Source organism: Caretta caretta, chromosome 6, assembly GCF_965140235.1.
Source record: "Caretta caretta isolate rCarCar2 chromosome 6, rCarCar1.hap1, whole genome shotgun sequence".
Taxonomy (NCBI): Eukaryota; Metazoa; Chordata; order Testudines; family Cheloniidae; genus Caretta; species Caretta caretta.
This window is the reverse complement of record NC_134211.1, coordinates 1,124,736-1,141,981: the sequence shown is the minus strand read 5'-3', so window position 1 is coordinate 1,141,981 and position 17,246 is coordinate 1,124,736.

Sequence of the window (17,246 nt, the reverse complement as noted above, 5' to 3'; positions counted from 1 at the left end):
CACCTTGTCCCTGTGGGATGATGTGTAGAGCAACCCAGCCGTGAGGGCCTGGATCTCACTGACTCTGCATGCCAGCGTGAAGGCAACTAGGAAGACCCACAGGGGAGCTCAGCCATTACCGGTACAGGTTACTGCCCTTTGGTCTCTCCACGGCAGCAGGGGTGTTCACGAAGTGCCTGGTGGCAGGGCATCTAAGGAAGCTGGGACTTCACAGCTACCTGTACTTGGATGGCTGGCTGCTCACGTGCCCCCGTGAATCTGATACTTGCTGTGGGCCGGGTGGATGGTGGATAGGAAAGCAGGCGTCTGCCAGTAGAGAGCCACGATCCAGCCTGGAGGGAGACGGACTGGTGGAGGCAAACGATTCCGTCCTGAACCTGAGGCAGTGCGTGTATTGGTTGATTTCCTCAAGACTAGGAAGGCTTGAAGACCCCCCACCCCACCACTTTCTTCTTCCGGATGAGGAGACATGGTGCACTGGTTTGAGCATTGGCCTGCTAAATCCAGGGTTGTGAGTTCAATCCTTGAGGGGGCCATTAAGCGATGGGGCAAAAATTGGGGATGGGTCCTGCTTCAAGCAGGGGGTTGGACTAGATGACCTCTTGAGGTCCCTTCCAATCCTAACCTTCTATGATTCTATGAATCCCTTCCTCTGATTTCCTGAGCCAGCTCCTTTATGGCTCCCAGGTGGAGCAGCGAGGCCATTTCTGTTTGTAAAAGGCTCCTGGGAGAAGGGCCCCTGAAGAGGGATGAAGGGGGAGCGAGATGAACTGGATGATCTAGCCGTGGGTGATGACATCTAGCACCCGTTTGTTGGTGGCGATATCCCCCCATGTCTGATGGAACGAGGCGAGACAGCTTCCCAAAGAAGTGCTCACTCAACCTGGCAAATTTCCTGCCGTGTGGATGGAGCAACGTGCATGGCCACAGCCAACAAAGACTCATGTTCTCTGCTGTATCTCGGATACTTCTTTGACAGCCCAGCTGACTGGGTCTGGTTACAATCAAAACAAGACACACTTGCAAGTGACTAAAACTTAATTCTAGCAAGTTACAATCTTGGCCTAAGCAATTTCCTAACTTACATCAAGGTATCAGAATCTCTAGTGCTCCAGACCAGGGGACCCAACCTTCATTGGCTTGCAGGGTGTTGCACCTAATGGTCCCTCAGTAACAGATGCCAAATGTTTTTTTGCTTCTGCTTATGTTTCCCAAAACTCATTGTTTTGTCCCCAGAGTCAGGATGATCCCCTGCTGTTCTCCCCTTCCTGTTGACTTCCCACCCCACTACTGATTCCTATGTAAACAGGGCTTCCATAGGTTTCATTTACATTGGAGACAAGTAGATAGCTGCCTTCCCTCTTGTCTGAGAGAGACCTGTTTCTCCCTTTCTTTCAACATACACTTTAAAGCATATCAGTGAGTATCCATAATTCTTCCTCTAGTTTAAATACAGACATTTCACAGTGATATTCATGTGACAGCGTGGGACTGTTCTTAATGTTTCCTCTGAATATTGTGGGGGTGCCTCAGTTTTCCCTGTGCAGATCTTAAGTCTCTAGGTGGTGGGATAAGGGTGTATGATCGTTGTAGAGCCCTAGAGGGCAGGTGTGTGCAGGGGTCTGGACACAGAGAAGGGTCGACACCCTGTTTCCTGGCCACTGATGTCCTGGCCCTTCCCCCCTGCAAGGTGAGAGCTAAAGGGTTGGAGAACAAAGGAATCCGGTGACCTCCTGGCCCGGGAAAGGACAAAGCCCAGAGGAGGCGGGGCTGGAGGGGGAGTCAGTTTGGGGCTGGCTGGGGAAGAGGAGTGAAGTGCAGACGTGGTTGTCTGGCTCACTGCCCCCCAGAATGGACCCAGCTGAGGGGTCCTGTTCTCTGCACCTACAAGCTCTGTGTTAGACCATGTTCCTGTCGTCTAATAAACCTTCTGTTTTACTGGCTAGCTGAGAGTCACGTCTGACTGCGGAGTTGGGGTGCAGGACCCCCTGGTTTCCCCAGGACACCGCCTGGGTGGACTCGCTGTGGGAAGCGTACCGAGGGGCAGAGGATGCTGAATGCTCCGAGGTCAGACCCAGGAAGGTGGAAGCCGGGTGAGCTGTGTGTCCTGCAGACAGGCTGCTCACAGAGAGGAGACTCCCCCAGAGTCCTGACTGGCTTCACAGGGAGCAGTTCCAGAGCATCGCCCAGGGACTCCATGACAATTAATCACCAGTGTGTCACCAGCTTTCATAAGAGACTTCCTTGAGACACTTTTACATTACCCTGGGGTGTCTGGACCCTGATCATCACACTGGCTGCTTCTGGAGGGTGGGCCAGGCTCAACTGAGGGTGAAGCTCAGCTCGGGAGGAGCTGCGTGGTGATGATAAAGAAGAGAAGCACAGATCAGAAAGGGGGAGGGCTGCAAGGAGAATCATAGAACTGGAAGGGACCTCGTGAGGTCATCTAGTCCAGTCCCCTGCCCTCAAGGTAGAACTAAGTATTCTCTGGACCATCCCTGACAGGTGTTTGTCCAACCTGCTCTTAAAAATCCTTAATGATGGAGATTCCACAACCTCCCTGGGCAATTGATTCCAGTGCTTAACCACCCAGACAGGTAGGAAGTTTTTCCTAAGGTCCAACCTGAACCGCCCTTGCTGCAATGTAAGCCCATTGCTTCTTGGCCTATGCTGAGAGGTTAAGGAGTACAATTTTTCTTCCTCCTCCTTGTAACAAACTCTTGTGTACTTGAAAACTGTTCTCACTTCCCCTCTCAGTCTTCCCTTCTCCAGAGCAAACAAACCCAGTGTTTTCAATCTTCCCTCACAGGTCATGTTTTCTAGACCTTTAATCATTGTTGTTGCTCTTTTCGGGACTTTCTCCGATTTGTCCACATCCTTCCTGAAAAGTGACGCCCAGAACTGGACACAATAGTCCAGTTGAGGCCTAATCAGTGTGGAGCAGAGCAGAAGAATCACTTCTCGTGTCCTGCTTACAATACTCCTGCTGATACAGCCCAGAAGGATGTTTGCTTTTTTTGCAACAGCGTTACACTGTTGACTCATATTTAGCTTGTGATCCACTGTGACCCCCAGATCCCTGTCCGCAGTTCTCCTTCCTAGGCAGTCATTGCCCGTTCTGTATGCGTGCAATGGATTGTTCCTTCCTAAGTGGGGAACTTTGCATTTGGCCTTATTTAATTTCATCCTGTTGGCTTCAGACCATTTCTCCAGTTTGTCCAGATCATTTTGAATTTTCCTCCTATCCTCCAAAGCACTTGCAACTCCACCCAGGTTGGTGTAGTCCACAAACTTTATCAGTGCGCTCTCTGTGCCAGTAACAGACTGTAAATATCTGGAAAAGTTCCCGTGCTTTCACTCCCATTTCAAGAAAATCACATACTCAGCCTGCCAGTTCTGGCCAAAGGCCAGCCCTAAATCACTCTGGAAAAGTAGCAAATGGGCTTTTGTTAGTCCTGCGCTCCTCCCTGTACTCCACCCCACCGCTACCCACCAGGGGACCCTGAGAGATGGGCCCAATCCCTCACTCAGCCCCCCGCACCCTGATGTCTCTCCACACCCCTGCTGCAGGGTCCCTACTGATCACCGGAGTGTGGGCCAGATTTGCGCTCCCTGCTGCGATTACACCCTCCTTCTTCTCCGCTTCCAATTCCTCTTCTCATTCATCCAGAAAGCTTCCACTGCTCCAAGCCACCCCAAATTGCAGCTGAGGAGCCAGCAGGCCAGGGGGATTCCCTGCCTGGGGGCACGAGCTAGCGCCCTCTACTTGGTCAATCAATATCTCTCCATCTCCAACTGCTTCTCTTTTTCTATCCGTCTCTCTCTGCTGTTATTTCTTCTTTGTATTATAGTGGAACCTAAGGCCCCACTGAAAACAGTGCTGGGAATGGCACAGACCACCTGACCCATATCAGAGCACCCACGGTGCCGGGCGCTACACAGACCTTGACCGAAATCTGGGCCCCGGACGTGCCGGGCGCTACACAGATGGATATAAGAGATGGCCCTGACCCAATGAGGTTACAATCCATACCTAAATATATCCTCTTCCTTCCCCCTTGCCCCTCACAACAGCCACCATCTGTCCTTCCCTTTCCTACTGCCAGAAATTTAGTAAAAGCTAGAGGGTTAGAGCAGGGGACTTGAGACTCCTGGGTGCTATCCCTGGCTCTGGGAGGGGAGTGGAGTCTAGTGGTTAGAACAGGGGGGACGGTGGGAGCCAAGACTCCTGGGCTCTATTCCCAGCTCTCCGTTATGGATGCAACTTGCTGCATACTCTGTGCTTCCTGTTTTGGGGAGGGCGGGTGGAAGAAGGGGTGGGCAGGAGGAGGTGGAGGCTCCTCTCCCCTTGCCGCCTATCAGCAGGACACGCTGGAGCAGCTGAGCCGGAGCGAGGGCCGGGCAGGGGGCTTGGGGGCATGTGCTAGAGGAGGAAGCGCAGCCAGTCTCCAGCCCAGCCCCAGTGAAAAGAGACGAGCGTGGAGGGGACCCCTCGCACCTTGGCGGGTGCCATGCAAGTCCTGGAGAACATCACCAGATGGCTGAGGATGGAGGAGGTGGCTCAGGAGGTTGGGAGGATCCAGGAGCCGCGGGTGATGAAGGAGCAGACAGAGGAGGGAACCAAACTCTATGGCAGGAGAATGCGACGGTGAGGAAGAAGCTGGAGTTCATGAACTGCCCCAGGCTGATCACAGTGAGTGACCTTGTGCTCACCCAGCGCGCCGCGGCCACAGGAGAAAGCCCTGAGCAGGAAGGAGAAGCGGTTTCCTCGTCTGGTCGATGAGTGCAGGGGAATGCGGGGTGACCTGGAGAAACCGGAGCAGGAGAACAACACGTTGAGCGAGCCCTCCCTGGAGAGCTTTGGCCCTGCTAAAGGAGGTCACTGCTCCCATCTTCACTTCCTCACACAGGGACCCCTCGCCAGGTGCTGAGATGCAGTTGCTGCTGGCCCAGGGCTGTTTAGCGTGAGATCCATTGGGATGGCTGACCTAGGTGGGTGGCTTGTTCCAAAAAGAAATAGAAGGGGGGTGAAGACAGGAAGAGACATGAGATGGAATCAACCCTCCCTCTCACCCGTCCCTCTGCATTGAGGAGTAAAGGAGGGTTTGGCCCTGGACCCCAGCACGGCTCACCCCGAACTGGAGATCTCAAAGGATGGCAAGGAGGTGACGTGTCTGAGAGTCACGAACCCACAGCGATGGAAAGTGGAGAAAGGCGTGCTGGCCCATCAGAGCTTCAGCGTGGGGCAGCACTACTGGGAGGTGTTCGAGGGCCAGAAGCCGGGCTGGAGCCTGGGGGTGGTCTCGGAGCAAGTGCTGGTTAACATTTTACTTGCTGCTTTACTGAGTTGGCTCATCAACATGCATGTTCCTACTGCCCTGTTTAAACAGGGGTCCCTCATCCGGCGCTGAGCTGCGACCTCTCTGGGATGGAGCCCAAAGGCTGTTTACACAGGGACCCTTTGCCCAGCATTCAGATACAGCCCCTGTGGGGAGGAGTGCCGGGGCTGTTTACACAGGGATCCCTTGTCTGGCGCTGAGGGTGTCTCTACACTACGAAATTAGGTCGAATTTATAGAAGTCGTTTTTTTAGAAATCATTTTTAGATCGTCGATTTGTGTGTGTCCCCACACAAAATGCTCTAAGTGCATTAACTGGGTGGAGTGCTTCCACCGTACCGAGGCTCAGCTCACGGTCACTGTATGTCTCCTGGGTGCTGGCAGACGTGGGACTGCATTGCTACACAGCAGCAGCAACCCATTGCCTTGTGGCAGCAGACGGTACAATAGGACTAGTAGCCGTCATCGTCATGTCCGAGGAGCGCCTGGACAGACATGGGTGCAGGGACTACATTAGAAGTGACTCGACCAGGTCACTCTCTTTAGTCCTGCAACCAGTCCTATTCTACCATCTTTTGGTGAGCAGGCAGGCAATATGGATGGCTAGCAGTCCTATTGTACCATCTTTTGCCAGGCAGGCAGGAGATGAGGTTGGCTAGCAGTCCTATTCTACCATCTTCTGCCGAGCAGCCAAGAGATGTGGATGGCTTGCAGTCCTTCTGCACCGTCTGCTGCCCGCCAAAGATGTAAAAGATAGATGGAGTGAATCAAAACAAGAAATAGACCAGATTTGTTTTGTACTCATTTGCTCCCTCCGTCCCTCCCTGAAGTCCTGCCTGAAATACTCCTTGATGTAAAGCCACCCCCTTTGTTGATTTTAATTCCCTGTAAGCCATGTCGTCAGTCGCCCCTCCCTCCATCAGAGCAATGGCAGAGAATCGTTACGCGCCTTTTTTCTGTGCGGACGCCATACCACGGCAAGCATGGAGCCCGCTCAGCTCACTTTGGCAATTAGCAGCACATTAAACACCACATGCATTATCCAGCAATATATGCAGCACCTGAACCTGGCAGAGCAATACCGGGCGAGTAGACGACGTCAGCGCAGTGACGTGAGTGATGAGGACATGGACACAGACTTCTCTCAAAGCATGGGTCCTGCCAATGTGGACATCATGGTGCTAATGGGGCAGGTCCATGCCGTGGAACGCCGATTCTTGTCCCGGGAAACAAGCACAGACTGGTGGGACCGCATAGTGTTGCAGGTCTGGGATGATTCCCAGTGGCTGCGAAACTTTCGCATGCGTAAGGGCACTTTCATGGAACTTTGTGACTTGCTTTCCCCTGCCCTGAAGCGCATGAATACCAAGATGAGAGCAGCCTCCACAGTTAAGAAGCGAGTGGCAATAGCCCTGTGGAAGCTTGCAACGCCAGACAGCTACCGGTCAGTCGGGAATCAATTTGGAGTGGGTAAATCTACTGTGGGGGCTGCTGTGATGCAAGTAGCCCACGCAATCAAAGATCTGCTGATATGAAGGGTAGTGACCCTGGGAAATGTGCAGGTCATAGTGAATGGCTTTGCTGCAATGGGATTCCCTAACTGTGCTGGGGCCATAGAGGGAACCCATATCCCTATCTTGGCACCGGAGCACCAAGCCGGAGAGCACATAAACCGCAAGGGGTACTTTTCAATGGTGCTGCAAGCACTGTTGGATCACAAGGGACGTTTCACCAACATCAACGTGGGATGGCCGGGAAAGGTACATGACGCTCGCATCTTCAGGAACTCTGGTCTGTTTCAAAAGCTGCAGGAAGGGACTTTCTTCCCAGACCAGAAAATAACCATTGGGGATGTTGAAATGCCTACAGTTCTCCTTGGGGACCCAGCCTACCCCTTAATGCCATGACTCGTGAAGCCGTACACAGGCAGCCTGGACAGTAATCAGGAGCTGTTCAACTACATGCTGAGCAAGAGCAGAATGGTGGTAGAATGTGCATCTGGATGCTTAAAAGCACGCTGGCGCAGTTTACTGACTGGCTTAGATCTCAGCAAAACCAATATTCCCACTGTTATTACTGCTTGCTGTGTGCTCCACAATATCTGTGAGAGTAAGGGGGAGACGTTTATGGCAGGGTGGGAGGTTACGGCAAATCACCTGGCTGCTGGTTTCACAGAGCCAGACACCATGGCGGTTAGAAGAGCACAGAAGGTTGCGGTGCGCATCAGAGAAGCTTTGAAAACCAGTTTCATGACTGGATAGGCTACGGTGTGAAAGTTCTGTTTGTTTCTCCTTCATGAAACCCCCCGCCCCTTGGTTCACTCTACTTCCCTGTAAGCTAACCACCCTTCCCTCCTTCCTTCGATCACCGCTTGCAGAGGCAATAAAGTCATTGTTGCTTTCCATTCATGCATTTTTTATTCATTCATCACACAAATAGGGGGATAACTACTAAGGTAGCCCAGGAGGGGTGGTGGAGGAGGGAAGGACAAGGCCACACAGCACTTTAAAAGTTTACAACTTTAAAACTTATTCAATGCCAGCGTTCTGTTGCTTGGGCAATCCGCTGTGGTGGAGTGGCTGGGTGGCCGGAGGCCCCCCCACGGCATTCTTGGGCGTCTGGGTGAGGAGGCTATGGAACTTGGGGAGGAGGGTGGTTGGTTACACAGGGGCTGTAGCGGCAGTCTGTGCTCCAGCTGCCTTTGCTGCAGCTCAACCATATGCTGGAGCATATTGGTTTGATCCTCCAGCAGCCTCAGCATTGAATCCTGCCTCCTCTCATCACGCTGCCACCACATTTGAGCTTCAGCTCTGCCTTCAGCCCGCCACTTACTCTCTTCAGCCCGCCACCACTCCTCCCGGTCATTTTCTGCTTTCCTGCACTCTGACATTGTCTGCCTCCACGCATTTGTCTGTGCTCTGTCAGTGTGGGAGTACAGCATGAGCTCAGAGAACATTTCATCACGAGTGCATTTTTTTCTTTTTCTAATCTTCACTAGCCTCTGGGAAGGAGAAGATCCTGTGATCCTTGAAACACATGCAGCTGGTGGAGAAAAAAAAGGGACAGTGGTATTTAAAAAGACACATTTTATAGAACAATGGGTACATTCTTTCACAGTAAACCTTGCTGTTAACATTACATACATAGCACATGTGCTTTTGTTACAAGGTCGCATTTTGCCTCCCCCTCCCCCCTCCCCATGGCTAACAGCGGGGAACATTTCTGTTCAGGCACAGGCAAAGAGCCCAGCAGGAACGGGCACCTCTGAGTGTTCCCTGAAGAAAAGCACCCTATTTCAATCAGGTGACCGTGAATGATATCACTCTCCTGAGGATAACAGAGAGATATAAAGAACGGATGTTGTTTGAACGCCAGCAAAGTTACACTGCAATGCTTTGTTGTACAATGATTGCTGAGTACGTGCTACTGGCCTGGAGTGGTAAAGTGTCCTACCATGGTGGATGGAATAAGGCTGCCCTCCCCAGAAACTTTTTGCAAAGGCTTTGGGAGTACATCCAGGAGAGCCGCGAATGCCAGGGCACATTAATCATTACACATGCTTGCTTTTAAACCACGTATAGTATTTTAAAAGGTACACTCACTGGAGGTCCCTTCTCCGCCTGCCGAGTCCAGGAGGCAGCCTTGGGTGGGTTCCAGGGGTACTGGCTCCAGGTCCAGGGTGAGAAACAGTTCCTGGCTGTCAGGAAAACCGGTTTCTCCTCTTGCTTGCTGTGAGCTATATACAACCTCCTCCTCCTCATCTTCCTCATCCCTGTTTCTGTGTTGCCTCCATCTCCATTGAAGGAGTCAAACAACACGGCTGGGGTAGGGTGGCTGAACCCCCTAAAATGGCATGCAGCTCATCATAGAAGCGGCATGTTTGGGGCTCTGACCCGGAGTGGCCGTTCGCCTCTCTGGTTTTCTGGTAGGCTTGCCTCAGCTCCTTAAGTTTCAAGCAGCACTGCTTCAGGTCCCTGTTATGGCGTCTGTCCTTCATGCCCTGGGAGATTTTGACAAATGTTTTGGCATTTCGAAAACTGGAACGGAGTTCTGATAGCACGGATTCCTCTCCCCATACAGCGATCAGATCCCGTACCTCCCGTTCAGTCCATGCTGGAGCTCTTTTGCAATTCTGGGACTCCATCATGGTCACCTCTGCTGATGAGCTCTGCATAGTCACCTGCAGCTTGCCACACTGGCCAAACAGGAAATTGAAATTCAAAAGTTCGTGGGCCTTTTCCTGTCTATCTGGCCAGTGCATCTGAGTTGAGAGTGCTGTCCAGAGCGGTCACAATAGAGCACTCTGGGATAGCTCCTGGAGGCCAATACCATTGAATTGTGGCCACAGTACCCCAAATTCGACCCGGCAAGGCCGATTTAAGCACTAATCCACTTGTCAGGGGTGGAGTAAGGAAATAGATTTTAAGAGTCCTTTAAGTCGAAAAAAAGGGCTTCATCGTGTGGACAGGTGCAGGTTTACATCAATTTAACAATGCTAAATTTGACCTAAACTCCTAGTGTAGAGCAGGGCTGAGATGCAGTTTTTCAGTTTAGAAGTGAATTAAGGTAAACCGAATTAAGGCTACTTGTCTTCCAAAGGAAAGTGGCCAGAGATTTGTACCTCTGTTGCCAGTTTACTGCAGGTACCTACCACATTTGTAAATGGTTGTTCCAGGGCACAACTTAGACTATTGGAAAAAGGCAAATATCGTGCTCATCTTTCAAAAAGGGAAGAAGGAGAATCTGGAGAACTACAGGCCAGTCAGCCTCACCTCTGTCCCTGGAAAAATCATGGGGCAGGTCCTCAAGGAATCCATTTTGAAGCACTGGGAGGAGAGGAAAGTAATCAGGAAGAGTCAGCATGGATTCACCCAGGGCAAGTCATGCCTGACCACCTGATTGCCTTCAATGACAAGAGAACTGGTCTGTGGATATGGGGAAAGCAGTGGACTTGATATATCTTGACTTTAGAAAGCTTTTGATACGGTCTCCCACAGTATTCTTACCAGAAAGTTACAGAAGTATGGATTGGATCAATGGACTATAAGGTGGATAGAAAACTGGCTAGATTGTCGGGCTCAACGGGTAGGCATCAACGGCTCCATGTCTAGTTGGCAGCCAGTATCAAGCGGAGTGTCTCAGGGCTTGTTCCTGGGGCTGCTTTTGTTCAACACCTTTATTAATGATGGGGATGATTGGATGGAATGTACCCTCAGCAAGTTCCCAGATGATACTAAGCTGGGGGGAGAGGTAGATACGCTGGAGAGTCGGGATAGGATACAGAATGACCTAGACAAATTGGAGGATTGGGCCAAAAGAAACCTGATGAGGTTCAACAAGGACAAGTGCAGAGTCCTGCACCTAGGATGGAAGAATCCCATGCACCGCTACAGGCTGGGGACCGAATGGCTCGGCAGCAGTTCTGCAGAAAAGGACCTGGGGATTACCGTGGATGAGAAGCTGGCTATGAGTCAGCAGTGTGCCCTTGTTGACAAGAACACTAACAGCATATTGGGCTGTATTAGTAGGAGCACTGCCAGCAGATAGAGGGAAGTGATCGTTCCCCTCTCTTCAGCACTGGTGAGGCCACATCTGGAGTATTGCATCCAGTTTTGGGCCCCCCACTAGAGAAGAGATGTGGACAAATTGGAGAGAGTCCAGCAGAGGGCAACGAAAATGATTAGGGGGCTGCGGCACATGACTTATGAAGAGAGGCTGAGGGAACTGGGGTTATTTAGTCTGCAGAAGAGAAGAGAGAGGGGGGATTTGATAGCAGCCTTCAACTACCTGAAGGGGGGTTCCAAAGAGGATGGAGCTCGGCTGTTCTCAGTGGTGGCAGATGACAGAACAAGGAATGGGTTACCGAGGGAGGTGGTGGAATCTCCTTCCTTAGAGATTTTTAAGGCCTGGCTTGACAAAGCCCTGGCTGGGATGATTTAGTTGGGGTTGGTCCTGCTTTGAACAGGGGGTTGAACTAGAAGACCCTGAGGTCCCTTCCAACCCTGATATTCTATGATTCTATTCTATGAACAGCCCTTGTTAACCTAAGATGAGATTCCCCAAGAACTTCAACCAAAACACACTGCTTTAGGTAAAATATAAATAGGTTTATGAACTACAGACTGACAGATTGTAAGTGCTGATGAGTGGTCAGCATAGAAGTCAGAGCTAGTTACCTGAAGAAAATGAAAAGTAAACATGCCTTCTAAATCCTAAACTTTTAGGCCTGGTCTACACTACAGCTTTAGGTCAACATATGCTTCGTCAGGTCAAATGTGTAATGTTCTGGAGTGCTCTGCTGTGACTGCTTTGGACAGCACTTTCAACTCCATTGCACTTCAGTCTGGTGCACAGGAAAAGCCCCGGGAACAATTGAATTTCATTTCCTGTTTGACCAGCGTGGAGAGCTCACCAGCACAGCTGACCATGCCTGCCTAGGGCCACAAACACACTCCAGCATGGAGCATACAGGGGACACTGGATCTGATGGCTGTGTGGGAAGAAGAGTCTGTTGCATGCAGAGCTTCGAACCAGCAGAACAAACGTTGACATCGATGCCAAAATCACACAGGACAATGGTGAACCAGATTGTGTGTCAATGAGCCATTAACGCCTTCTGGCTATTGATGGTCCCTGCAATGTTGGAACTGAAAGGCTGTTTGTGGGTGTTCCCAACCTCACCACTTATTTCAGTAACTCATAGAGCAATACTTCGTAACTCCCCATCCAGTGACAGCTCACACAGTCCGACAGGGTCTTATAGTTCAACAGATCAAGACATGCAAAATGAGGGAGGGATCACTCAGTGGTTTGAGCCTTGGCTTGGTAAACCTAGGGTTGTGAGTTCAATCCTTGAGGGGGCCATTTAGGGATCTGGGTCAAAAATTGGGGATTGGTTGTGCTTTGAGCAGGGGGTTGGACTAGATGACCTCCTGAGGTCCCTTCCAACCCTGAGACTCTATGGTTTTATCCCTCACCAAGCGTACTTTGTACAACACAGATTGTAATCATAGCACAGTGGTGAATATTGGGGTTCCAGGGTGCTCCTTACAGCTACAGAGCATCACACCCTCCCGTAATCCCTGACTCCCTGTGCCAGATTTCCAACATCCCCACGTTGGCTCCTGGCCAGCAGTACCCTGACTCCAGGAACTTAGTGGCCAGGTGTTAGTAAATATTGACCTGTGATGATGTTAAACTCTCCCACCCCCCGACCCAGCCCTGAACCCCCTCCTGCCCCCCCAACCTCCTGCCCCAGCCTTGAGCCCTGTTCCACACCCTAAACCCCTCATCCCCACCCCAGAGCCTTCACCCCCAGCCCGAGCCCTCCCACACTCCAACCCCTTGCCCCAGCCCTGAGCCCCCTCCTGCACCCTGCATCCCTTCCGGGAGCACACACCCCACACACCCTCCCACACCCGAACACCCTGCCCCAGCCAGGTGAAAATGAATGAGTGAGCAAGAGTGGGGGAGAATGAGCGATGGAGGGAGGGGGTCTGGAGCCTCGGAGAATGGCGGGGCATTGGTGGGAGCAGGGGCGGAGCTTTGGGGCGGTGCAGGGGTTTTCCGTTGTCTGCCATCAGAAAGTTGGGCAACTCTACCTTTGTTCCCCCTCAGGCTAGAACCAGCTGTCAGCTCACCGAGGTCCTCTCTCCTTTGCCCTTTGTCCTTACACTGGTCCTAATCGGCTGCCTTCCAACCTTCCTGCCCCAGCCACCACGTCACCAGCTGCTGGGGTCCCCTGGGGAAGGTCACCCCTGGTCCTCCACAACAACCACCCCCTCCCACCTCATTGCACACACGGCACACAGGGAAACTGAGGCACACATGGTATTCGTGTAAAAAACCAAGGAAATTCCCTGCTTTACTGCACAGGGCTCTTCATCTCCCCCCGGTGGGTCGCTCGCAGCCCAGGCTGGCGTGAGAGGCAGCAGTTACCAAGTTCTCTGCTATGGGCAGATCGGCAGGGACCCCACTGAGTGGAATGGGGTGATGCTGGAGATCACAGTGGGAGCCGGCCTGAAACAGAGAAGGAGCCCTGGGGGTCCCAGTCCCAGGGCTACGTGCAGCAGGGGAGAGAACCCAGGAGTCCCAGACCCACCCCTGCTCTAACCCACCAGACCCCACTCCCCTCCCAGAGCCAGGGAGAGAACCCAGGCGTTCTAGCGATCTGCCCCTTTGACTCTCACCAGCTGGGGGTCTGGCCCCCTTAGCTCAGATGTTCTCAGTCTCACAAGTAACCCAAAATTCAGGTTCAGGATGTGGCTGGCCACGGGGGTCGGACCAGAGCCGGCCTGTGCATGGGCTGGGGAGGCAAAGGAGGTGCTGAGGGCCTGGGTTTTGCAGCTGAAGCTTTGTCCTATTGAGAAACCAGGACACAGCTAAAAGCCCCTCCCTCAGCCTCAGAGGGGAGCTACTGAACCAGGACTCAACTGATTTGGGGGACAACGAAGGCAAAAAGCAGGAGCAGACGTGGGGGCCATAGGGCCAAAAGTAGGGAACCTGAGGGGGACACTGAGCAGAGAGCCCCGGACAGCACCCACTGCTCCTCGAAAGCATCCAAGGAGCCAGCGGATGCGGCCAGAGGAACTCTGCCCGGATATGTGAGCGGATGGAAGAACAAAAAACAGGCCCCACAGTCACAGGGCCCCCTCAGCCAACCGCCTCGCCCTGGTGTTATAAATGGCCACCTTAGCCATGGCTAGGAGGAGGTGGACGAGGAGGTCCCTGGACTTCGCGGGACCAGGGATGGGGTGTGCGTACACAAACAAGTGGGGGGGAAGCGCAGCCAGAACCGCAATAAGAGGTTCTGGAGGAGCCGGAAGAGGGGCTGCAGCCTGGCACAGCGAAGATACGAAATCGGACCAGCTGCAACTCACACAGCCAGCTCAGGGTACGGAAAGGAGAGGGCCAGGAGAGCTCGAGGGGCAGGGCCCCTGGAGCTTTGTCACTAGCTGTGTTGAAATCCCCAGGGCAGGGCAGGGGTATTTCCCCACCATGGCTAATAGGGTATCCGCACGCTCCTTCATGAGTCCCTGAGTGCCAACGAGCCCTTGCCGACCGGGCTGTTGTTGGAGTCGGGGGCTGGCTGGCTGAAAAGAGACGTGTGTGTGCGTTTGTGTGAACAATGTGGCCATCTAGTGGCTGAAGCTCCCAGGGGTGATACAATTCCTGCCATAGCGAGGGCGGGGGGGTTACATCTTTATTGTGTGTGCCCACCTGCCCCTGCCCCTGCTGGAGGGGATGAGCCCTGAGCAGTGTGGGAATATGGGCAACTGTGAATGACCTCGGCTTTTCCAGAGACAGGCCACGTTTTGGCCCAGATTCAGCAGAATACTGAGGCACATGCTTAACCGTAAGCGCTGGAGTCATTCCACTGACTTCCAAGGGAAGCTTGCGCCCGAGGGGTTGTCTGAATGGGGGCTTGGATGTGATCACCTGCAACATTACCTGCTCCCGTCACAACATGCTGGGCCACGAGACATTAGCAAGAGACCCCATTAAATAACACAAAGTATATCTCCCGGGAGGAAGGGGTGAAGGTGGCAGCCCCTTTGTCCCTCCGTAAATCAACTAGTACTTCATTGTCCAGTCAATTCTTTGTTAAACTTATTCTTCAGCAAACATCTTACCTGCCAGAAGATTGGCCAGCATCCTAGGAAAGAAAACAACACACATACACACACACAAAGGCACTGAGTTCAGCTGGCTTCAGTGCGTGCTCGACCCCCATCTGTTCCCGGTCCCACCCCGACTCCACCCCTGCCCCGCCCCTTCCCACCTCTGCTCCGCCCCCATTCCAACCCCTTCCCCACATCCCCGCCCTGGCCCCGCCTCCTCCCCTGAGTGGGGAAGGAAGCTTGGCTGCTGGTGGGTGCAGAGCACTCACTAATTTTTCCCCGTGGGTGCTCCTGCCCCAGAGCACCCACAGAGTCGGTGCCTAGGCACACACACAAAACAAAAAGAAACAAAAACACACCAGGGTAGAGCTGTTAATACCAGGACAGCATGAGAAAAGCAGCCTGTCATGGTTTAAATTTCAAACCCTGTCCAAAATCTGTTTTATCCAGCAGATTTGTGTTTTTTGCTGAACAAATGCATCGCGTTTCCCTCCGAGGGGGTAAGTAAAACTGAAGAGAACAACACGACAATTACAAAACAGGGAACCCTGCCACACTGGTAACCTGCTGATCCGCAGCAGAGCAGAGCCGTGGGGAGGCCAGGGGTGGTGGGTAATGGAGGCTGGGGCAGGCTAAGCCTCCCCAAACCGCCGCTAATGGTCCCCACCGTCGCCCCGGGGCCAGGCCATGGCGGGACATAGAGCTCTTCTGGGCGGCACGGGCTCGGCTCAGGCCTGGGCTCCTTCAGTGGGCCAGCTGGTGAGAACAGGTGGGTGGGGGGCAGAGTGGGGGCAGGGCCTTGGGTGGAAGAGGTGGGGCCGGGGCTAGCTTCCCCGAATGGGGGGTGCACACGCCATGCATGGGGGAGGAGATCCCAGGGCTGGGCTAGCAGGGGCTGCGGCTCAGGAGTGAGGGGCACCGGCAGAGTTTAGATGAGGTGGGTTTGGGAAGTTTCCATATCAACTGTGCTCGCCAAGCATCAAGCTATCCCTTGTTTGTTAAAGACTAAACTCCCTATTTTACGTGGTGTTTGTTGTTAACCCAGACACCCAACGCAGGGCAGGACATAGGATCCTCCATTCTCAGCATCGTCCCCCTGATGCGGGAGCTGCTGTGGGTCCTGCCTCTGGCCCCGCGCTCGCTCTGGTGAGGGATAACGGGGGTGACTGGAGACACCTCAGTTCTGTGTCTGGCCCAGCAGAGTCGGGGCTGGAAACGAGCGGCTCCCTTACCTTCAGAAAGGGCAGCTTCCTCAGCGAGCTCTGGAAAACGGGGCTCACTTTATATTTCCCTGGTGAGTTTTCTTCCGCCTCAAAATCTGTTTCTCAAACCCCTTGAATTTCCTGGGTGAGACTGAACATCAAGAGTCACTGGGAACAGGCGTCTTAATGTCGCTACAACGGTTTCAATAATGATCAGTTATTGAATGAAGTGTCTGATTTCAGCATCTCCAGCCTTGTCCACACACAAAGTTGCATCGGTTCAGTCAAACCAGTGGAAACCCCTGTGTGGACGCGCCTTATTTTCACCCTAAATCCATTAGGAGCAGATCGAAGGTAAACAAAAATACGTGGCTCTTAAACCAGAATGAGAGCTTCCCCCCAGGGGGTTGCACTGGTTTAACCATCGTTAGTAACTCTGAGAGGTGTGAACTGCCCACCTGTAAGCGGTGGAATAGTCCTGCTCTTGTGGGGAACTTTCCTGGCTTCTGCACTACCCCGGCGAAGTGGGTTAGCGAAAGGATCTGAGTCCTCGCTCCCACTTCCTTTACCCAGTGGCCTCCCTGCCCTTGAGGACTCCCCTTCCACTCTCCTGTCTGGCAGAGTCCTCGTAACCCCGACAAGGCTGGGCCCAGGATTCCTGGGGGGCTTGACCCCCAACCCTGCTGTGGTCACCTAGGACAGGGGCTAGGGTGTCCCCACTCCGGGGCACTCTCTCTGCACTGGGCACTTCACTGACCATTACATACAATTTCTGGTACCCATGGGTTAGGTAAAAAGAAAGCTGTAATCTTGTGCAAGGTTGAGTGGCCAGCACTAACAACTCAAACACCTCTCGAATGGCCACCGGATGGGTCCTTTGCTGGGGAAAAATTAACCGCGCTTCGGAAAAGGCTGGAGGACAAAAGTCCAGCCCAGATGGATTATTGGTATGTATGGGACAACTGGGCTTATGCACGTGCAAAAGGACGTCCTCTTTCCTCCTCCTTTTCTTATTCATCTCAGGGGTCTCCAGACCCATTCTGTGCTATGCCTGCTTCTGCCCCTCCTCCGGCTTACCCTTGGCTT